The sequence below is a fragment of the Paroedura picta genome, chromosome 8 (genome assembly GCF_049243985.1).
Source record: "Paroedura picta isolate Pp20150507F chromosome 8, Ppicta_v3.0, whole genome shotgun sequence".
In the NCBI taxonomy this organism is placed as follows: Eukaryota; Metazoa; Chordata; class Lepidosauria; order Squamata; family Gekkonidae; genus Paroedura; species Paroedura picta.
Genome location: NC_135376.1, coordinates 75,796,738 through 75,820,521, shown reverse-complemented (window position 1 = coordinate 75,820,521; position 23,784 = coordinate 75,796,738). Strand labels below are relative to the sequence as shown.

The window sequence follows — 23,784 nt, the reverse complement described above, 5'->3', positions numbered from 1 at the left end:
AGTAAAAGAAATTCTAGCTGTGAAGACAGTGTTCAGTGATGTCATGAAGGCTCTTTGGTATAGTCCATAATTCCTTGTAGTTTCACACTGATGACACATCTGTATATACATCTCTGCCGTATAAATAAAAGGCTAAGGGGGGGTGGGGGTGGGCCGAATCTGGGATCGAAATCAGCAATTGGCTACTTGACCCAGGACTTTCCAGCCCATGCAGCCCACAGTTCAGGGGAGGAGACAGCGGTAGATGGCCTTCGCATGGCGGCCTTCTCCTGCTCCTGCTCCTGCTCCTGCTGCTGCTGCGCGGGGGCCGTGGGTCACATATTTAACTCACTCGATTCAGTCTTGTCTCACTCCAGCTTGAGGTACAAGTAATCCATGGAGCCGGTACTGAAGACGCCTCAAGCGGGAGCTGAGGCAGCAGCCACAGACAGCTGAGGCAGAGGCAGCCATGGAGCCATTGAGCGAGGCTTGGAAGACACCAGGAGAGATCTGCCTGCCCAGCCCCAGGTGGTCCTTCTGGCCCAGCAGCCAGGCCGGCTCCTGCCCCTGCGCCGAGCCCAAACTCCGCCGTCGCTACTTCCCCCCTCCACGTCGACATGACACTCTTCTCCTACCGCCCCCCGGAATGCCCCCCAATGTAGGATCCCAGATTTAATTATGCAGATCCAGAAATTCCTCTAATTTTGTGGTATATTTTATAAAACTAAGGATTTTGAGTATTTTTTCTTTTTAAAAAATAGATCTTTCTAGCTTCCAAATAGAATGGAACTGGCATCCTTAGAAAAACCTTGTTCATATAGTTTATAAGACTTGCCATGCTACTTAATAGCACTGTAAAAAGTGTATTAAAAGTTCAAAATACTCATTGGACCTAAAATGTATGCCCTGTTCCTTTAAAAGTGTTTCCTGTCAAGGAATGATTTATTATTTTAATTTGTACTACAGCAGTTAAAGTATTAGGAAATATTCTTTCAACTGACCTCTCCCCACCTCCTTGTCTCTGACATAATCTCATTACAACTTCAAGGAATTTACTTTGTTACACTGTAAACAGCATTTATATCTTTAACCAGCTGCAGAGCTCTCCTGAGATCTCTAACTTAAGCCATCTTGACCTACTGCTGTTCACTGATTTGATATAATTTTGAAAGCCTCTTCTAGGAAGGGAAGCTGGAAATAAGATGAATTGGAGTTGAAAGATGAAGTGTGGAATTTAAATATACTGTAATGTTATTGCTATTCAGAAAGTACAAAATAAGCAGCTGTCCTTAAATGAATTCAGCCAAAGTAATGAAACTGGGTAATGCATAATCCTGACTGGATAAGAATATGTTTATAGTCTATAGGAATTCTATGCTTTAAATTCATCGAGTCAAAGTGCATTTGACTACAGGGCTAGAAGAGTTTGCACATATCTCTTATCTTATGTATGCATGCATGTATATTTATATAACTGGAATCTGTGCACCGTAAATTTTATTTGTTAGACATATCAAGGACAGAAAAGGAAACTGCAACTTTTACTAGTTAAATCCAGGGGACAGTATTTATGACATCTTGTATGTACCTTGACAACATTTTACAATTTCTAAAATCTCAAGCATTGCTTTGATTCACACACATGCGTTCATTGTTTGATATCACATCCCATGATTAATACATATACTTGATCTCTGTACATATTGTATTTACTATATCTAGTATAAACACGACTTATCTTAATTTGTGTGTTGAGCAATTCTTCAGGTATACTCAGTATGTATAAAGATAAATCTGCAATTTTAACTGCCCATCATCCAGGTGCAGGTTCCTTTTTAAAAAAGTAAACGTATGCTGTCTCTTTTCAGATGTTTCAATTCAGGCATACCAAGAGTCTTGCAACTGCAGACAGATCCTCCCAGTGTAAATGGTTGCCATTATCTGAAGGGTTCATAAATACACAATGTAGGGCTCGAAAATAATAACACAACTAGATATAAAGCAGCCCCAGTTAGATGTAACTACAGTCCATCTTGGCACTGAGAAATCAAAACCACATTCTTGTATTGCATCTTTTGCCTTCATAGGAAAAATATTTTTTCACAAAACAGATATTTAAATGGGTATACATATGATCCCACCATTTAGCTACATACAGTAATAAACAATTCTTTCAATTTCCAATAAGATGCAAATGCATAATCCCACACATATTAAAGTGCTCATGCATTTTAATCCCACACATATTAAAGTGCTTTATAGTCCTGGAACAGGTATAGACCCATTATGCACGGGGGGAATAACATTCGGGGCGGAATGGCGGCGACTAAAATCACGGATAACGCACAGTGCCAGCTGCAACCGGCCACAGCTTTGGTGCATGCCGCTGAAAAAGCCGCATTAGCGAAACGCGGAAGAAAGTGCAGCTTCCGGGTGACCGGGGCGCAACCAGAAGCGGCGCCGGGGTCACCGCGTGCATAATCGGTTACTCTGGGTTTTGCCACCGTTGCGTCCTGTTCCGTGCATAACCGGTGTGCTTCGTGTCTTCCCCCTCCGCATTTTCCATGTGACCCGAAATCGCCGTTTCGGCGGCAGTGCATAATGGGTCATAGTGACAATGTCAAAAGTATGAAGATTCCATTAAAATCTTTCTCCCTATGGACTTCTTGGAACATTCCAGGGTTTAGGGAGACTAGAAGAATGCTGGCAAAAACCAATTCTTGTATATTCTTGTGCAGAATGCAAAGGCAAGGCAAGGTAAGGCAGACAGGTCCCCAGTCAGTTCCTGTTTTACTAGCCTCTTAGCTTTTTCTCATGCCAACATGCTGTAACTGGTGCATCCAAGCTGACAGCACCTCAAAGTTGTGTACTAGTTGAGTTTCTGATGAACAGTCTAAATAAAAAATGTGATACACAGCAGTGATCAAACTTGATTTGGAATTGCCAGTTTGAAACTATATGCAAAGCTGATACTTTATTTATTTATTTATTTATTTATTTATTTATTTATTTATTTATTTATTTATTTATTTATAGATTTATATACCACCGCTCCCCAGCAGGTCTCGTGGCGGTTTACATAATAAAATATTTAAAATACAATAAACCCCCACAATTTACCCAATTAACAGTAAAACAGTACAACAATACTTGACCACTGCATTGAACATTTTCTGAGGCGCAGAATCCCACAGAGTTTGAGTGTGATAAAACATAGGTCCAGTGGCAGATAACAACCTGCTCTAAAAGATAAATTCTCAGTTTGATTTCCATACATGTCTGAAGAAGTGAACAGTGACTCATGGAAGATCATGTGTCAGGGGTAGTCAAACTGCGGCCCTCCAGATGTCCATGGACTACAATTCCCATGAGCCCCTGCCAGCAAACGCTGGCAGGGGCTCATGGGAATTGTAGTCCATGGACATCTGGAGGGCCGCAGTTTGACTACCCCTGTAATATATGTTAGTTTCAGGGTGCCACTGAACTTGTGCTGCTGCTATCCATTCCTAATACAGCCTGTATGGATGCAGGGATACACTCAGAGAAAATACTGAACATATCAAATTGCATTGTATGGAATCAGACCACTGGTTCTTCTAGCTCAGCTCAGTCACTAGACTTCCGTTTTATTTCACTACCACAGATCCAGAGGTGTACCTAGCCTCTTTGGTGCCTGGGGTGGGGGTGCTGTGGGTAGGGTTTGGTGATGCATGCCCAGGCAGGCTCTGCAGCTGATGGAGTGTGTGCCTGGCTGCTTTCTGCTCAAAGGCACTTGCTCAGGAGGCCTGCCCCCCATCCCCCAGCCAGGATGTGAGCACTGGGGAGGGCAAGCCATAGGGGCCCAGAACATGTCCATGCCACAGACTGCTAAGCAGGCAGTCAAGCCAGTTAAAGGATGAGCAAGCACCAGTAGGCTTATGGCAGCACCAGCCCCCTGCATTCTCCATCTCCAGTGGTGCTGGGTCCCTTAGCATTGGTGTTGTTGCGGGCAAGCAGCAAAGGATACAGGGAGGGCCTGGATGGAGAGGCAGGCTGCTAGGCCTCCTGAGGAGCATCATGGGCATGCATGACAGGGATGGCGGTGGTTCACCAAGGTTGTGGCACTTTGCAGGTACCTTCTTGCTGTATGACCTACAACATGGCCTGGCCAGTGGGATGTCGCTCAGTGTGTCATCCAGTTTAGTGGGTGCCTCCCCAGTGGTGCACCCAGAGCTCTCACTCAGTTTGCCACCCCCTATATACACCTCTTAAGATACAAATTTGGCTACCCCCTTGCAATCATCTTGGCTTTATTATCAGATTGGGCAGGTGAGCCTGGATGTAGCTCCTAATCACAATGTCCCAGCTGTATGAAAGAGCTGCCATGTGAAGACAGTTTCAAGGCTGCTTCCACGAAGCAGCTGAACCATGAGAATGTGTTTTATTTAATGTTTTTTGTGAATTTTCCTTTTTAAATATGAAGCGTTAAATACTACTTGGCAGCCATTCCAGCACTGTGCTTATGTGACAGAAATAATTGCCCTTTTCTGCTTGTGAAAAGAACTGACAGGTATTGTTTAATTTCAGTGGCAATTACACATTCAGTCAAGTTTTTTCATAATAATGATGATGACTGTGCTTTTGTCTGGTGAGCTGGTTTCTGGTTCAGTATAGCACCCACAAAGGAAGGATAACCCCCACCCCATCTCTCAAAATATTAGTATTAGTATTAATATTTGTTAACTGCCATTCTCAGCCAGCCAACTTGTGGCTGTCTTTTTCTCCGGAAAGTTCCCCTCAGTTCATAACAGTAATGAAGGAATGATGGTGGGTTTGGGGGGGGGGACCCAAATGCAGTGATTTCTCCATTGGGCAGTCCTGAATTAGAATCTGCCTTAAAAATGAAATTGCTATAACTCAGAAATCCTTGACTATTATTATTATTATCCCGACAGGCTCGAGGCGGGTCACAACAACTAACCCCATTAAAATTCCCATTAAAACATCAATCTACTAACATGACGGCTAAAAATCCCATCCCTCCCCCAATTATTAAAGAGGTGAGGAGGAAAGGATAGGAGAGTAGCGTACTGTGGGGTAAATGAGCACACAGTTCAGGTCTGTGGCTGGAAAGGCAAAATTAGGTGCAGAAATGAACACAAAGTTTGGCAACTTAAGAAGTCAAAACTGAGGGATATCACAAGTATAGAAATGGTCTTAGTTGTGGCATCAATACTTTGGAACCCGTTCTCCAGGGAGATTCATCTGTTTCCCTCTAGTGGTGTTTTTACCAGCTGGTGAAGACATTTTTGGTTTCATTTGACCTACTCCCAAAAACAGTTATTGGCCCTCATCCCTGGTTCTGGTGTTGGTGATTTTTAACCTGTTTTATTGAATTGTTTTATAATTGAAATGTGGTTTTAAATTGTTCTGATCTTTTCTGTGCACATCCTTGAGAACACTGATTAGGTGGGAAAGTTATATAATTAAAAAAATACACAATAAATATTCAAGAAGCGGTGGGGAAAATATCTCTGTGAATCTGACATCAAACTATCTTTTGGAAAGATGGGAAATTATTAGTGTCTATGAACTGTTCTTAAACATTGATGGAATGAATATGTCTTCATGACTTACTTGAGGACTTTGGATAAAACAGAATACTTAGAATCATAGGGTTGGAAGGGACCTCATGGGTCATCTAGTCCTACCCCCTGCATGATGCAGGACACTCACAACCCTATTGCTCATCCACTGTTACCTGCCACCCCCTTAAGCCTTCACAGAATCAGCCTCTCTGTCAGATGGCTAACCAGACTCTGTTTAAAAATTTCCAAACATGGAGAACCTCCCGAGGAAGCCTGTTCCACTGAGAAACTGCTCTAACTGTCAAGAACTTCTTCCGGATGTTGAGACAGAATTTCTTTCATCCCATTAGTTCTGGTCTATCCCTCTGGGGCAAGAGAGAACAACTCTGCTTCATCCTCTATATGGCAGCCTTCAATGATTCTATGACCAGCGTACCAACCCCAAGAGGGTTCTATCAAGAGCTATTTCATACTGGGTTGTTTGTCCATCTTGCCTAGTGAAGAAGCTTTCTAAGCTGTCATAGAGATCTTTCACAATCCAGTAATCTAAAATCTTGCTTTTAACAGAAGATGCTGTGGGCTTGAACCTTGGATATTCTGTGCACAAACTAGGTGCTCTGTAACATCTATTGCCTCTATTCAGTCCCTGAGGTGGGGTATGAACAAGAGTGCTTCAATGCAGTGGTCCCCAACCACCGGGCCGCACTGGGTCGCGGCACCCTCTCCCCTCCCCCCCGCAGTGAGAAACGTCCTGGTGGGGGGGTGGGCGATCCGGTGGCAGGTCCGCACGTGCATGTTTGCACCATGCGCAGCTGCAAACATGCATGCATGGCAGTTTTGCACATGCGTGTATGTGCGGAAGTGCCGTGTATGCACGTTTGTGGACGTGCATGGTGCAAACGCACATGCGCAGACCTGCCACACATGCATGGCATGTGCAGCTGTTGAATCGCCCTCCCCCCCACCAGTCCGCAGCCATAGAAAGGTTGCGGACCACTGCTTCAGTGCATATTGGGAACACTTGGACTGACACAGTCTTTCTTCTTTAAAGCCCTACTACAAGGATTCAGGATACATTGCCATTTTAAACTGTAGGTAGAATAAGCAAATAAAGGCCATCTAAAATAAAATACCTTTTAATGTGAACTTTAAGCAGATTTGTATTTCAGTAAAGGTAAAGATTTGTTAAGCTTCCCTAAGACAGAAGCTAAGTGCAAGATTCTATTACAGGCTTTCCCTCTTTAGATCTTAAGATAAAAGTGACCTTTAAGAGGTGGACCTTGGTAACTGATTCTCTTACAGATAGTGTACAAGCAGACTGAAATGAGAACATCTGTTTTGATGTCAGAGGACTAATGGGTATAATACTTTAAGAGGGAAAAAGGGTACAGGGAATAAAGAACGATGAAATTACTTTGGATGGTTGCTACTGGTTATCAATTGACCATCACCACTTGAGGTCCAGAGGTCACCCTAATACAGCCAGGTTCCCTTGTAATATAGGATAAGAACAGCCATACAAGTAGGTCAAGCTTTCTCCTGGTTTACTAATTGTACCACATAAAGAAATTAGTGGGTTTGCAGCTGGCATCTGTAGGTGACTATTCTACTGGCATGCTGATGGAGTGTGATGGTTTTTCCAATCATTGACTGAAGAGGTCCAAAGAGAAATGAGCGCTAAAAGGCTATTTATTCCTTAAAAGAGCATTGATTGGTGGAAACAAAAAATTTACACTACAATTACCATCTGCAACTCCTTGGAAACAACAAATCATTGACTGATTCACAAGTTGCCTCTGAAAGATACTCTTGAGTTCCAAAGCCATATTGTGGTTGATCAAAATGTAGAAATTAAGTTTTCAGAAACAGAGAGCAGAATTATATTTTAAATTCTTGGAAGGGGGGAGGGGGGAGCCACCAAACTTAAAATGTGATCACATTGTCTTTTCTGAGAGATGCATCTTTGTGGAATTCTGTTTTGAAAAATTGTAGGATCCTATGACACACAAGTTTCTAAAATCCTTTTTTTATTTCAGGTTTAGCAATTTGATGTTTTTTTGATGTAGAAAACCACTTGAGGATCACCAGCTGAGAATCAGCAAGGACAGTAGTACCAGTATCTAGGCCTCAGAAATACAAAAACTTGCATCAAGGAATAAGCTAGTCTCATATCAGTTTTTAGTGAAGCCAAAATGCTTATATGGAGGATGTTGTTCTTAACTACTTGCCTTCATGTCCTCAGGGTCTCATTTAACGGTTGTCTTAAGGTGAGCACATTAAATGAATGTTAAGTATGGCAGGACTCCTGCCTCCCAGATTGACATACTGTCTTCTACAACTAGTGGCACCCCTCTATAGTCTAGGCTTTGGCCAAAGCCAGAGACTGTAAAAGTCTGCCAAGCTAGGTCAGACTCCATCTTAAGAGCTTAGCTACAGGTTCAGAATGGCAGCCTCTGCCTGACACATGTATTGCTCTCCTCCTTCTATCCCATTGTATTGCTGATTCAGCAGCCTGGCTCAGGTCTGTTTTTTCATGTGCTCACCTGGGCTACATCATGTAGCCCCCTCCCCAAAAACATATATAAACAGAGGCTTCACAAAACCACCAAGTGCTTTCCGTTTTGGGACCCACTGGAAGCTTCCTTCGAGGGTTGGGTGCTTCGGCATCTAAAGTGGCCACTCGTGCCCGAAGCAGCCAGTACTGTGCGGGAGTCAAGGCGCCGGTTGATGCACAGTGTCTGCAAGTGTGCGCCAACTGGCGTGTTGACACCTATGCCTCCCCCCCACAACGTGGCACTGGCTGCTTTGGCTGCTCGCGGCCGCTTCGGATTCTGAAGCACCCAACCCTACTCTTCATGGTTGTTTGGGTTGCAGTTCTACATCTATCCACTCTTCAAGACCAATAATTATACTGAAACCTCTTCCCCCTCTATTTTTCCCGATATGACTGCTTGCTAGTGTGCTAGACATATTTTTATTATTTTCATTCTAATAAAAGTCGTTACTATATTTACTATATACTTGTTGTCCTCCTTGAGTTCTTAAGGGTATAATCACCCCATAAAGCAAATGATCCATTTTGCTACATTACCGACCTCTTGCAAAGCTATTTCCCTACTGCTGTATATACATGTGTCACAGGACACATGTGTGTGCGATTTCTGGTAACAACATGAAGTAGTGAACAGTTCAGTTCTAAGCAGAGATACACACTTCTAAGCACAGGAAATTCACTTCTGTGAATTGCACAGGAAATCTCCTGAAGTGTCCATAATATTTATTTCCCCCTGCCTTTTCTGCCCAAGCACTGAAGGAGCAAAATATAAGGATTTGGATTTGTCCTGTGGGGTGTCACAGAAGATTAGCCTGAGTGATTTTAGAGATCAGAGATAAGGTGAGTGCAACCGGGAAAGGGCTTTTTCAGTGGTGGTGCTTCCCTTTTGGAATGACTTCCCTCATGAGACTTGCCTGGTATCTACTTTGCTTTCGTTTCAGTGCTAGCATAATATATTCTATTTTAAACCAGGCTTTTAACTAAAGGATTTTATCTACCAAACATTTTATTATTTATTTTCTGCTTCTGCTGTGAGGATCATTTTATCTAAATCATTTAATGCTGATCAGTGTGTATTTGCATGCATGAATAGTTGTTTTAGTGGCATTGGCCTGCTGTTTAAGGGTTGCTTTAATGGCATAGGCTAGCATTTTAATTGTTTTGTGGTAATGGATTTAGTTTTAGTATCTTAGTTATAAGCTGCCTCAAGCAATTTTCTGGAAAGACCTACATATACATTTTCTAAGTAAATAAATAGAAGGATATAAGGAGACAAGGTCTAGCCTTAACCCAGGCTTTCTCAACCAGGATTTCATGAAACTATGGGGTTTCTTGATGGTCCTGGAAGGGTTTCCTGAATGGGTGGGAGTTAACTTTTAATTTATTTTTTAAATGCTAAACATTTATCAGGTGATTTGACCATATATGGTCATGTCAACCCGCCTCCCCAGATATACTTCCCAACTATATTCTGCATGATCACACCACTTTTGGGGTTTCTTGAAGCCTGAAGAATGTTTCAGGGGGTCCTTAAAAATTTGAGAAAGACTCCCCTAACCCAGTGAAGACTGGCTTGGGTTTTATCATTGAATTTTGTCCAAATTCTAAATTGTTGTACTGACATGATGCTGAGGATGACACCACTTCCAGGTATTCAATAGAAAGTGGCAGTTGATCTGTGTAACCTTATGATCCCTTGTTAGTGCCTTTTCCCTTCCTCATTGCCAGCCAATGGATATCATCCATGGAAGTCTATCTTCAGTTACACTCCTGTCACCTCCTCCTGCCAGGTCAAAACTGGGCCTATATGTTACAGATGACTGCACTTGTCTTATAGTATCAGTTCTTTATAGAAGTTAGGCTGTTAACTTGGCTGCTTAGTTTTCTTGAAGTCTGTAAGACTTTTCTTTAAAAGTTAATTTTTAACTCTGTGAAATGAGTGAAATTATGTTTCTCAGCAGATGTGCTGTTTTTGTAAATATTAGTGTGGTGTTTGGTTCTAAACAACTAAATTTTTATTGGATTGTATCTTGTGTGACTAGGGAAGTGCATCTGAAAAAAACATTTGGTATTTTTTGGATTTCAGGAAGCACATAAATTCTGGTATTCTGGATTACTCAGTCTCCCAATACAATTTCAGTGACTGGACTTTAGTTGTTCAGAATTTTGAAATTTTGGGGATCCATTATGTCGTATGGAAATTCTTTCAGGATGGCAACAAAATATCAGGGAACCCAGTTCTGTCTGGACATTAAGGTAAAGGTATCCCCTGTGCAAGCACCGGGTCATGTCTGACCCTTGGGGTGACACCCTCTAGTGTTTTCATGGGAGACTCAATACGGGGTGGTTTGCCAGTGCCTTCCCCAGTCATTACTATTTACCCCCCATGTCCAGTTCTGCCTGGACATTAAATACCCGCAAAGTTTCAAGTAGATTGGATCAAGGGGTCCAATTCTGTAGATCCATGAACAAGATGCCTCAGCCATCTTTTCTGTCTCCATCGTTTATATTAAGGAAAAAATCCCATCCTTTCTCAAAGGTAAAAAAGACAACAGTCAAATACACAAGTTAGCACAACCACTGTCGAAAAACATCTCAATACAAACAGAAACAACAAGCTCAGAAAATCTAATGTCAAGACAGAAAACCACAATAAACAAAGAATCCTGAACAGAGGCTGAATAAAGCATTATTTATCTATTTATTATATTTATATACCACCCTCCCCAGAGGCTCAGTACAGTAAATGTAAGTAGTATACATATGAAAAAGACTATGCTTGTCTTTCTTTTTTTCAATTAATTTTTAGTCTTCAACAAAGCACCGTCTGGTAACAATCACTTGCAAAATATTTTCCACAGTGGAAAAGACTGTGCAATAAGATAAAATGCCAAATTAAATTCAAAGTTAAGAACTCAACTAATACGTAATAACAATGGTAATACTGTAACAACAGTTAGGATCACTCACCATAACAAGTGGTCTAAATGACCCAGAATTAAATTTCAAAAAGTAAACACAAATGTCTCTCAAAAATAACACAAGATATTTACTACAATTTCATGTGTATGAATAGCAGAGAGGCAAGCCATAGGGCACTTACCAAAGGTGGCATCAAGAAAAATACCTACAAAACATTATATATATATATCAAAATTTGGTGACAACTACAAATAAAGAAAGAAAAACAGACAAGCATCTTTTTTCATTTGTATACTAGTTATATTTACTGTACTTTATTCAGCCCCTGTTAAGGATTCTTTGTTTCTTGTGTCTATATTGAACAAGCCGCTTGATTGTTTGTTTGTTTTTTAAACCAGAAAATCCCGATAGTGTGAAAATGGGAAGGCCAACACAATCCATGTCAAACCAGAGACTCCAAGACAAACCAACCTGGCAAGCCAATACCAAGACCAGACAAGAAGATGCCAGCTCAGAAATACTGAAAAATTTAAGAAAAACAGTCCTGGTTAAATGCTCCCCCCTCCCCCAATATTTTCATATATTCTTGAATTTTGCCAGAATTTTTCAAGAACCATTTACTGGTATCCTGAAAAATCCCCGTGCCTACCTACAATCTATCCATCAAATGGCTCCCAAATGTACCATTTTATTTCTCAGGTTTTTAAAAATGTATAGTCAGACGAGGGATTAGGCATGAACTGGCTCACAAACTAAAGTTTGTGATGAATTTTGTCTAGTTTGTTGTTAGCAAACTGAATTTCGAATCAGTTTGCCCAGCATGAAATTTCCACACATTTTCAAGCTGTTTGTGGTGGTTCATGGAGGTTTGTGAATGGATTTCCATTTCCAGACAGACTGTTTTTGCTCAGTCAAAATGTTCACCAAACATTAAAGCAACAGGTTTCCAAAGAAACTTCAAAGCCACAGGTTCCCTGTATGTTTAGTGTGTGTAGCTTGTACTTTTGAACCTTCATCTGACATTTTCCCCTAAAGCAGTCTCCTGGGCCCAACAGATGAGTGTTTTCCCGCTTATATTATAATTATATAATTAAAAGATGACTGTACAAACAAGCATAGTAACACTTGGCTTGTGAAGCAACAACTGGGTTTTTTAAAAGATATCTTACCCGGCTTCTAATTGTTAATACAAAAATACAGCTAATGAAAAGAAATATCGAAGGGGTGAGTGTAGTGGTGCTCCTTAGACTTTAAATGTTGGCAAGGAAATGCCAAGATAAAGGGAGAAATTATTAGTAAGCTTATAAAAGAGGAAAGAGGCAGCACTTTTCATGAAGAGAAAAGGGCAATTATTTCTGAAAAGAGAATACACTGCTAGAAAAATGTTACACATTAGTATTTATCAGCATCTCATAAAAGAAGGGATCATTAGCTGGAGCCTAGAGTAAAGATCTATGGAAAGAGTTTGAGACAGGCCTGTACAACATGGCATATCTAGCTGAATGCTGTCCATCAACCAGGTCCAGCTCAATTCCAAGTTTTGGGAGACTTGTACTAGATATTGGGTAGCCAAATCCTTGACAGAGATAGGTCATTCCACTCAATCATCTCTCAGGCCCATTCCGCACAAGGACCAATGTTGCTAATTGGTTTCACAAAGCAATAACGCTATTTTAAATAGTAGAATCTTGGCGTTCCGCATACCTTCATTTGTAGTGGAATCCAGTATTTCATTCGTTCCTTACAGGTTTCCGGTCTCGCAGGAATCGCTAGAAAGGAAGCGATTTTTTCTGTGCTTGTTCCCGCCCCTGGCCGTCAATCAAACGAACAGCCAATGGGCGGTTGTTATCATGCTCCGGAAAAGCCCCTTTCCCTTTAAGCACAGTTAAAAACAAACAAACACACGTTTCAACGAATATGCCTTGATTCTTCCTTGATTGCTCACGACGTCATGCGGAATGTAGTTTTAGTGGCGAAAACAAAATGCAAGACTAGTGCTATATTAAAGTCGTGCGGAATGGACCTCACTTTTTACTACCAGTGATTATCTAGTTTCAGTTGTCTTATTATATGCTATTTTTTTCTGATCTACTGTTACCCTGTTTTTATCATTCATGCCATTAAAATTTTGTTGATTGATATTGATTGATTGACAGAATATCAGTAAACAAATGCATTCTAATTTCTGTTCTTCATTTGTCTCCACCGGGGCAGATTAACATTTATTATAATACAAATTAAGGGTGGAGGGGAAGAGGAATCATGTTTTATTATTTTAATAGATTATGGAGAAATATTTACTCCTCCTTTCTGTCCACAATAACAATAACAATAACAATAACAATAACAATAACAATAACAATAACAATAACAATAACAATAACAATAACAATAACAATAACAATAACAATAACAGTTAGATTTATTTCCCGCCACTCCCCGTAGGGTCGTGGCAGGTCACAGTAGTCTTGTCCCTATTAAAATACCCATTAAAAGACTTTAAAACAATCCCAACATGGCAGAAACTCTCATTATTCCCACCCCCTGCTATCAGAGTGGCAGGGAGGATGGGGAGGAGATCGAACCTACTAGTTCTGGGGGAGGGGGAATACTGACTCTCATTCGCTGGCCTCAGCCTCAACCAAAAACCTGGCGAAAGAGCTCCCTCTTGCAGGCCCTGCGGAAAGCTGGTAAATCCTGCAGGGCCCGCAGCTCACCCAGGAGCTCGTTCCACCAGGTAGGGGCCAGGACCGAAAAGGCCCTGGCCCTGGTCGAGGCCAGGCACGCTTCTCTAGGGCCGGGAACGACCAGGATATTCTCCCCCACGGAGCGTAGAGCGGTTTGTTCTATTAAGAGAGGTTTGCATCTATACTAATATTAAATACATTCTAGGTGGCCAACCAGGATGAATGAAGGAGAATTAATGTTGAAAAATAAAGGGGGAGGAAGAGAAAAAATTAGAAGCTGGGATAGTTTTTTTTGTGTTTTTTGCTAATACACACCAACAAAGTTGATCTTTGGCTGTAGGGGAGCTGGATGGAACTAAAGGTAAAAGGAGAAGAAGAAGAGATGGTTCTTATATGCCGCTTTTTTCTACCTGAAGGAGGCTCAAAGCGGCTTACAGTCGACCTTCCCTTTCCTCTCCCCACAACAGACACCCTGTGAGGTGGGTGAGGCTGAGAGAGCCCTGATATTACTGCTCGGACAGAACAGCTTTATCAGTGCTGCTGCGAGCCCAAGGTCATCCAGCTGGTCTTATGTGGGGAAGGGTGGATTCGAACCCGGCTAGCCAGATTAGAAGTCCGCACTCCTAACCACTGCACCAAACTGGAAACCATAGACCATGTTGGGTGGTTGAATCCTGTTTTGGCTGATGATGGGTTTGGAAAGATCTGATTGGCAGATGTTCCTTCCTCCTCCCCGTACACTTTGCAGAAAGGCTGAGAGTTATTTTTGCAATGCTAGGAATTCCCTGTGATCCTAGTGGTTGCCGTCAGAACTACACTAAGATTTTTTTTTAATTGTCTTCTCTGTTAATATAGCATGTCGCTGGCTTCAGGGTCCCTCCAGCTGAATTGTCTCTCCCGCAAACTTTGCCCCTTAACCTTTAAGGAGCCTGGCTGCGGATTGTAGACAACTTTTGTTTTCTCCTAGGCAGCTCCAAAATCCAATAAAACTACAGAATTATATCAAATATAAGATAAGATAAGAGACTAAGCAGACCAAGTACTGTGTTCATAAAAGGAAAAAGAGCTTTTTAGTTAAAAGAATTAAACTTCCTATATTCAGTGCTCACCATCTTCAGCCTTATTTCAACAAATGAACACATGAAACAATTTTTACTTTCAAGCTGTGATTAATTTTGTAACTCTGGTTTGCCTTTTAAAATTCTTAATCTTTTTCTTTGTCAACAGTCTGTTTATGCAAGCTCAAAAGTGTGTACATTTGCTGGTGAAGGAAATTTCTTTCTCAAAATGAGAAGAAATCTGGGTTGTTGATACATTTTTAAATTTGGGGTGTTTTTTGCCTTAAATATACACTAAGTATAGTGTTTGGGTTTTTAATAGGCACCATGCATTTTCTGTTATATTGGCGAGTACAATGTTTAGTTTAAATTCCTGTCCAAATGAATTTTGTACAGGCATGAGTAGGACCGATCAGTTTCCCAGGAACTCAGAGTTCTGTGGCACATCTGTTCCACTATATATTTCTGGTAAGGGCTTGGAGGAGGAACGTGCCTCAAGGCTTGTGCCACTCAACACTTAGCACCCACTCAGGGCAGCTGTCCCACCCCAGAGTGCCTTCTCCATCTGGCTTGCCTATCTGTCCAGTGGCCAGCCAGTTGCCTTCTCTCCCCCCCTGAACCCCCCCTCCTTCCACTTCCCTCTGAGGCTTGGAGGCTACAGATCTCTGCCGCGTGAGAGCTGCCCCTGCCAGTGAGTTCCATAACAGCTGCCTGCAGCCTTTCCAGGTCCTGGGGGGAGGGGGAGGCCACCCGCAGAGTTCTTCTACCCTACCCCCCCAATCTAGCACCCGTTGTACTCCTGAATGCAATGGGCTTAGCCCCTAGTTAAAGAATAATGTGTATGTGTGTTTGTGTATGTGGCAAGTATTCATGCAACAATATTATTTTCAGATTAAAGGTATGAAAAGCTTAGTAGTAGGGTACATGGTTTGAAGACACTGTAATTCAGATACTAGCATGCTCAAGATAAAGGATGGCTGGAAATTCACTGCCTAACATAGCAGACAATGCAGTGGACCAATCAGACTGAATAGAATGGAATTTAAACAAGTTTCTTAGTAAACTTTAGCAACAGCAAATCTGATTTTAGTTTTTAAAAAGGACTCTATTCTTTGTGGCATCAGAATGATGGCGGCCTGTGGTGGCATCTTGCATTCTTTCTCCTCTCTCTTTTTACCCCTTTTCTTTCTTGCTTGGAAAATACTGGAACAGAAACATGCTGAAAAATATCTCAAAAACAGCTGGAGCTGCTTTGATGCACAGAACAATGTTGATCGGAAAATCAAAGTAAAATCAGCTGAAGGCCTAGGGCTATTTACATTCTTATAGATTCAGTAAGACTCCTTCTTATAGACTCACTAAGTCTTCTTGATTTAGAAGGCAATAATCAGAAGGGGAAAACATCAGTTCAGGGGAGTGTTCTTGTAGGCGACTTACATGAACGAATGCTTGCATGTGTTTTGAGATCTCTTTCAGATAGATTCACTGGCTCTGTGGTCTGTCTCCCTTTCTTAAGAGATCTTCTTTGTGGAAGTTTTGAGTTCCTTGCTATGAGTCCACTGTTTACTTTTGGAACTCTTGGAGTTTTCCATTGGGATCATAGATTATTTATTTTGAATGTATTCCTTGGTGGAACTTTGATCAGAGCTGTGTGGGGGAGTGGGATTCCCCACTTCCACACATGCAGCTAGCTGGGTAACCTTGGGCTCATCACAGCCTGATAGAGCTGTTCTGACTGAGCAGTAATATCAGGGCCCTGTCTGCCCCACATACCTAACAGGGTGTCTGTTGTGGAGAGAGGAAAGGGAAAGTGATTGTAAGCTACTTTGAGACTCCTTCTGGTAGAAAAAAGCTGTGTGTAAGAACAAACTCTTCTTCCCTGGCCAGTCAGAAACAAGTTGATTGGCTGGCTCAGGCTGCAGCAGGGACCACTCCTTTAAGCCCTGTGCAGCTGACTCAGGGTCAGACATCTACCACATGGGAGGCATTATGCCACACTGCCCCCTAGTTTTTGTCCCAGGGCTCATTGCCCTGATTTTCCCATGGCCACACAGGAAGCCTCTAGCCTCCTTCTCCCACTGCCTTGCCCTGGATTTGTGCTCCTGCATGAGGCAGCCAGTGGATCGGAAGTCAGAACTTTCCACTTTTTTTCTTTTTTGCCGTATCAGTCATTGTTATGAGTTATGAACTCCCAATCATCTTCCATCATCATTTTTTCATACCTGAGAACCCCCTTCAAAAAGAAAACAAGGTTATTTTGATATTTTTCACCCACCAAGCACAAGCAGGGTAAGAGGCAGGGGGTTTACTGCTGGTCTGTTCCCCGTACCCTGACTTGCTTTCTGTCCAAAGGTTCCCCCAGGCTGACCCTCTCCAGCCTGAGATGGACTGCAGACTCTTATTTCTGCTCTGGCTGCTGTTTAAGGCAGCCAGTATCCATGGTGGCATGTTCTCCAGGGGCTCAGGTAGAGCCTTCCTGAGGGAACGGATGAGAGATTGTGTTCAGGAGTTGCCGGGAACAGGAAAATGTACCCTATGGCTCCCTCATGGCTCCCCCACACAGCTCTGATCAAAGCCACAGCCCGGTCTGATTTCTGTCCAATTTCTGCCCCCCACCCCATGCTTGACCCTCTCCCACCTAAAATGGACTGTAGACCCTCCTTCTGCTCTGGGTGTTGTTTGAGGCAGTTGGTATCCATGGTGACATGTTTTCCAGAGGGTCAGGTGGAGCCTTCCTGAGGGAACAGATGAAAGTATGCATTCAGGAGGCAGCAGGGACAGGAAAAGGCACACCACAGCTCCCCCACAGCTCTCTGAAACAGCACTATGGAGCCATGGGGCACATCCCCCCCCCATTTTTAGAAGAAGAAGAGGTGGTTCTTATATGCCACTTTTCTCTACCCGAAGGAGTCTCAAAGCGGCTTACAGACACAACAGACACCCTGTGAGAGAGGTGGGGCTGAGAGAGCCCCGATATTACTGCTTGGTCAGAACATCCTTATCAGTGCTGTGGGGAGCCCAGGATCACCTAGCTGGCTGCATGTGGGGAGCACAGAATCAAACAAGGCTTCCCGGATTAGAGATCTGCACTCCTAACCACTACACCAAGCTGGCTCTCATACACCAAGCTTACTCCCAAGAAAGAGTTATTACGTAAATTTGCAATAACTCTTTCTAAAGATATCCAAGTTCTCTTTAAGGGGGGCAACTGAGGGCTTTAGTAGGACCAGGCCTGAGACTGCCCTAGATTGGGCCTGATTCCATCAGGAAGCAGGAATTAGCCCTACATGCAAATAGGTGGTGATTGCGGCCAAATGCCTGGTGTGGAAGAGGTCCCAGTGGGATGGCCTTCTTTCACCTGTTCCCATGCCCAAGCTACAAATATGCCTCTTAGAAAGTCTGGGACCATTGCTTGTTTGTACATGCAGTACCCCTTTAGAGGTCCAGTTATATATTTAACCCTCCTTTCATCCCCCAAATGATAGTCAAGGATTCTGAGTTTGTGTCTATACGCATGGTAAGAGAACTGTGTTTTTCTATCCTTCTGAACTTATGGAGTCCCTCTTCCTGTCCCTCCCACCAACCAAGCCTGTGTTACAATTATGTAAACCCTACAGTTTACACAGATGGTTCATTCCAATCCAGTTTTAACACCTACATGAAATATTCTCACTTATCTAGAACCTACTTTAGGTGCTCAGGTTTCCTGTTCAATTAAAGGAAATTCATATGGGGGAAGTAAAAAAATGCCCACACAAAAGTGTCTTATTAAATTAGCCGATGTTTTTACTGATGAGGGTAGTTGGACTAGTTCAGAGGGATGATAAAGTCAGCCACCAGATGGGAAAAATAAAACAAAACAATGCTTAAACTTTTCCAATCAAAACAGCACCCGGGGGGGAAAAGTTAGTGCAGCACTTGTTCATAGCACGGTTTAAATAATTAACTTATACCGTTTGCTAACATTTGGCAGATATCAAACAAGCACCAACCCTTCTCGGGAACAGCAGGTATTTTGTAAAGCCCACAGGAAAAGGGGCTGAAGCATAGAAGGCCTGGCAACAGCTGTGTAAAGGACAAGGCTGTATAAAACAATGCGGGTGACATTTTGGGGGGGGCTTTCCCCCCAGGTGATTCAGAAGAGAAAAGAATCTTTCTCTTGAGTTCCTTCTGAAGCTTGCCATTAGTTATTCAAAGTAAAGCACCCGTTTAGATCTGCTGCGGAAGCTCTGCAGAACCTTCTTGTAGAAGTGAAGTTGTATGTGACCAGAAAGGGGTCTTTTACGGGGGGGGGGGGGGGGGCGGGGGGAGCACTGCAATTTGACAACACCTTCCACCACCAACTCCTCTTTGGAATGCCCTCCCCCTCTTCAGGCTTGTCTGGCCTCATACGTTTAGGTTTAAGGCCAAAGCGTTTATTTTAACCTAGGCTTTTAACGAAGACATTTATCTTTTTAAAAAGCTATTTTATCGTCTGCTGCTGTTCCGAGAACTGTTTTATCAGTATAATTTTAGGACGCCTGATGTTTGTTTGAGGATGTTTTTCAAATGTCCCGGCTTGCTTTTAATGGCTTGTTTAAAAGTATTGTTCATATATTTATGTAAAACATTTAAATGCCATCTTTCCACTCAGAATCCCCAAGGACCCTATTTGTAAGTCACCTCAAACTGGTCTCTGGACAGGCAGCGTATTGTATTTCCGAAAAAAATATTCTTCTGAATCTGGAGTTAATGTTAAAAACACACAAGATAAACATTAAAAAATGATTGCTTTAGCCCATTATGGAAAATAGTGATGCCTGATTGACAAATGCATCAGAATGAGAAAGTGGAGTGCTGAGGTAATAGAATGCAATCCCACCTTCCTGCAAAATAAAAAATACCCTGGTCCGCCCAACAGCATAGCAAAGCACACTGAAGCCGACTGGGGCATTCAGGAAGAACAGAGGTGGCAGGACAGACCCTGCTGCGGGATGGACCCTGATGGCCCTGCAGTGGGATAAGGGAACTCAGAACTTTGCATTCTCTTAGCCTGGGGCTTCAGGGGCCTGATCTGTACCAGGCCCGAGGAGGCGGCAGCCTGGTGGCAATGCCATATAGAAGCGGGGATATTCCCTGCTTCCATATAACTGCCCCCTTGGCCTTTTCTGTCAGTGTGAAATAGGCCATAATGTCATAAAATGTATTATTTTGAGGCTGATTCTGCATGGGTGGAAAAGGCCGGGCAGGCACTCATATGGCTAATCCTTGCTTCCACATGATGATGCCACTGGGTGTCAGGCTCTTGCTGATTGACAAGACTCCCTGGACCTTCTGGAACATGTTATCTCCTCCAGCCACACCCTTTTCTTAGAGGCAGAGGGAAAGTGAAAGTCATTCAGCCTCGCCTTGGCTCCGTCAAGCATCAATAAAGGTAAAGGTAAAGGTAAAGGTATCCCCTGTGCAAGCACCGAGTCATGTCTGACCCTTGGGGTGACGCCCTCTAGCGTTTTCATGGCAGACTCAATACGGGGTGGTTTGCCAGTGCCTTCCCCAGTCATTACCGTTTACCCCCCAGCAAGCTGGGTACTCATTTTACCGACCTCGGAAGGATGGAAGGCTGAGTCAACCTTGAGCCGGCTGCTGGGATTGAACTCCCAACCTCATGGGCAGACAGCTCCAGACAGCATATCGCTGCCTTACCACTCTGCGCCACAAGAGGCTCATCAAGCATCAATAACTCACAGCCAAACCGCTCATGCTGTCTTTCCTTCTCCTTTAATCTCACCACATTACAAAAAGGAACCTCCTTCCCTTCTCCAATCACCCCTTTTAACCATTTCCATTCACCTCTTCTCCTCCCTCTCCTTAACCAACCAGAAGTTACAAATATCCCTCCTCTCCGCGTCTTTCACCCAGCGTGCTCCATCCTGTCAGAGCCAAAGATGCCGAAGGTGCTTCAGCCCCAGCTATCATCAGACAAGAGAGGCACTAAGTAGTCTCAATCATTCCCTCCCCGCATTGTAGTTCTTTACCTGAACGCTCCCTCCCAGCTGTAAGTAGAGAGTTCATCTTTGGGGCAGACTGGAGGTGTGCTCAGCGAGGTGGTGTTCTTATATAGGGCATGGAGTTACTGGCATCCATGACCACGGGTGAGTCCTGACACTGGGCTGGCTCCCTCCCAGGCCTGGTGTGCTTCAGGGCCAATAGGGCCTAGCCTTGTGCAGGTGCATGTGGATGAGAAAGAGCCAGGCCTTCCAGGCTCAGCTCCTCCCCATCTACGGCATGTTGGCAGGGCCAAAATATGCACCAGTCGGCTCCATGGTGCTTTGCAGCGACACAGGTCTGAATGGGGCATTTTTTATTTGCAGCTATCTCCCTTCAAGGCAGAATCTTTCTGCCTTGGCTGTGTCTGTCATGGGCATACTGAAAGTGGTGAAGCATGGAGCTCCTACGGAACGTACCAGCGGTAGCCTGGAATGGCACCCCTGGTGTGGAATCACCCTCAGAGTGACAGACTCCAAAGAAATGTTATTCATGATTCAATCCCAATGAAAGCAATGATCTAACAGTCCTTTTCTCAAGCAGATAGTTCATGTAATAGTCATCTGTAGTAGTAGAAAAGTATAAGAGACAAGTAGCACCTCAAAAACCAACAAAGTTTTGGCATGAGCCACCACACTTTATCAGATACCTTCTGAAGAAGTGAGTGGTGATTCCTGGAACCTCATAGCCTGCCACAAGGTTTGTTAGTGTTTACAGTGCTCTTGAACTCTTGCTCTTTTCTACTGCTATCTCAAGCAAAGTTAACATTTCTTCATTGGACTTAGAAGGGTGTAAACCTGCTTGTGACAACACTGTTTGTCAAGGACAGAAGTGTCACAGCAGGGCAGGGAGAATTATTTTTGAGAAAAGATCAATTGGCATAATAGGCTAATCATGCTCTCCCACCTCCCCTTCCAGATTTCAGCCTTGTGTCATGATTTTAGCCTTATCTGAATGCATTTAATTTTTGTTTTTGTTTTAGTTTGGAGAAACTTACACAGAATTCTGCACATGTATAATTTAACCTTCATTCATGGATATGATGCCCTGACTTAGATGACCCAAGCTAGCTTGATCTCATCACATATGTGTTTTATTGTTTTAATGTGCTGAAACAGTTATTACAAACTAAATGCTGTACACCATCCCGAGATGCCTTGTCCGAGAGGGACGGTATATAACCCGACAAAAGAAAGAAATAATAAATCAATCAAATCTAGAAAGCTAAGCAGGGATGGCCCTGATTATTATTTGGATGAGAGACCACTAAGGCAGCTGTGATTCAGAGGTAGGCAACGGCAAAGCTCCTCTGTTTTCTCTTGTTTATGGGGTTGCCATGTTGATCACAGTATGCCGGCACTTTTCACCACTGTGGATACGAATAGTGCTTTTGATGGTTTGTGCCTGAGTTTTAAACATAATCCTGATGAGCGGTGACTTGCTTAGCCTGTTTCATCAAGTGGATTGCAAAAAAGTACAAGATACTAATATCTTTGTATTTGTGCTAGTCTTTGATGAAGTCTCGTCTGCTGAAAAGCAAGGTAACATGCTATTTAAAAAAGAGCCTGCCGCACACGGACTAAAAAGAATGAAATTGAGCACAAAGAGTGCTATAGAAAATCAAGCTGCTGGACCATTAAGAAACAGACATCCTTGGAATGGCTTCAATGTCCCCAGAGGCGGAGAAATGTGACTTCCTATGAAATGGGGTCCCCACAAGTGTTGTGACATCTTTCCTGCTGCCTGTTCTGTAACCTGATCTGTGACTTTTTTTTCCTTTTTTACGAAACACAAAAAATATCTGTTGTCTTAACGATTTCTCGCACACACATGAACTGGAGCAAATTTTGTGCTTAGGTAAGAACTAATAGGGCACAGGTTTTAATATGGTTTTCAGTACAGAGGGCAATTTCTTTCCCAGAGAATTAAAGTCAATTGCATTTGTTATTGATGCTGTGTGTGGAGGAGAACTGTATATTGTATCATTTTCCCAGTAGGATACTGATTTAGCAGTATTCATTTTGATAGAAATTAAAACCTATCATTTGAGTGCAGTGCAATCAGACATTCATATTGTTTCCTCAGTGGCATTATCCACATTAAAGCATAATTTGATCTCTGAGTATGAAAATAAGTTTTTATATTGCTTTACCTCCCTTTACGTCTTCAAGACTTCTTTACAAATAAGCTACCATATTTGCCAGCGTATAAGATGACTCCCCCCCCTGAAAAACATGCCTCCAAGTGGGGGGGGTCTTCTTATATGCCGGGTGCACTTCAGTTGGGATAGATATCGCTGCCCTTAGTGGCCTCCCGATACTTGCCTGGTGCCCATAGTGTAAGGCGACCAGAATTAAGGGACGCCGAGGCGGCAGTGGCGGTGCCCCCCCGACTGGGCTCACCAACTCTGCTGCTGTCTCGTGAACTCCTCCCGGCTTGGAACTTGCTGGGTCCCACGCCCCACCTCTCCACGGCAACAACAAGTCCTCCTTCCCACATAAGACTCTGAAGCGGGAGGGGGGAGAGAGAGAGATCTCCCGGAGGGCCGGGTGGGCGAGCGAGTGGCAAAGGAGTAGAGGAGGAGGATGCTGGGGGACGAGGTGCCAGCCTCTGCTCCCCCTCCCTTTCCCTTTCACGGTTTCTAGTGTTTTGAAGCCACCCCCATGCAGGAAGAGACCAAACGCGGCCAGCCCGGTGCTGGGCCCTGAAAGCTTGGCGCACAGGGAATGCTACTCCTTGCTCTGCCCTCCGCTCGCTTGTTCGCTCCCTCTTTGTTTGCAGGTAAATAAGCAGAGGAAGCTGTTTCAGTTCAATGCAGAGGCACCGCCATGCATAAAGGCAGCCTCAACTTGCAAGAGAGAAAGAGAGAGAGAGAGAGTTACCCCTCTCCTCTTGCCTTTTTTTGGGGGAAGGGAGGTAATCACTAATCTGAGCATACTTTCTTGCTTTCCTTTCTTTTTTTTATGGCTCTCTCTCTTTCTCTCTCTCTCCAC

At 43.2% G+C, this 23,784-nt stretch overlaps 1 long non-coding RNA gene across 1 annotated transcript; it reads right to left on the bottom strand.

Annotated features, from left to right (window-relative positions):
• Nucleotides 1–1,538: 1,538 nt before the first annotated feature.
• Nucleotides 1,539–17,504, bottom strand: LOC143842671 (uncharacterized). The gene is made up of 3 exons (XR_013233271.1): nucleotides 17,406–17,504; nucleotides 12,727–12,895; nucleotides 1,539–2,872 (listed from the first exon to the last, which is right to left on the bottom strand). It is a non-coding gene; the product is annotated as an uncharacterized LOC143842671 (long non-coding RNA).
• Between the last annotated feature and the right edge of the window lie 6,280 nt (nucleotides 17,505–23,784).